Source organism: Seriola lalandi, unplaced genomic scaffold (genome assembly GCF_002814215.2).
Source record: "Seriola lalandi dorsalis isolate HSWRI2012SDOR001 ecotype SW California unplaced genomic scaffold, Sedor1 jcf7180002054532, whole genome shotgun sequence".
NCBI classification, from domain to species: Eukaryota; Metazoa; Chordata; class Actinopteri; order Carangiformes; family Carangidae; genus Seriola; species Seriola lalandi.
This window is the reverse complement of record NW_019525085.1, coordinates 137,924-138,348: the sequence shown is the minus strand read 5'-3', so window position 1 is coordinate 138,348 and position 425 is coordinate 137,924.

The window sequence follows — 425 nt, the reverse complement described above, 5'->3', positions numbered from 1 at the left end:
AACTATTCTGTTTGGTCTGAAACCACAGACACGCTGACCTCTGACCTCACTGCACCCCACACACACACACACACACACACACACACACACACACACACACTCACACACACACACACACACACACAGATGGACGAGTCTGAGTGTAAAACATTCCCTGCCTTTGTGTGTGAGACAAACAGACTGAGAAAGAGATGTGAATGAGTAAAATATGTGTGTGTGTGTAACAGCCAGAGAAGCACAAGATGTGTGTGTGTGTGTGTCTGTGTGTGTGTCTGTGTGTGTGTGTGTGAGTGTGTGTGTGTGTGTCTGTGTGTGTCGGTGTGTGTGTGTGTGTGTGTGTGCAGCTGAGAGACAGAACGAGAGCACGAGTGTGTCTCTGTGCTGAGTGTGTGTGTTGGTGTGTGTGTGTGTGTGTGTGTGTGTGT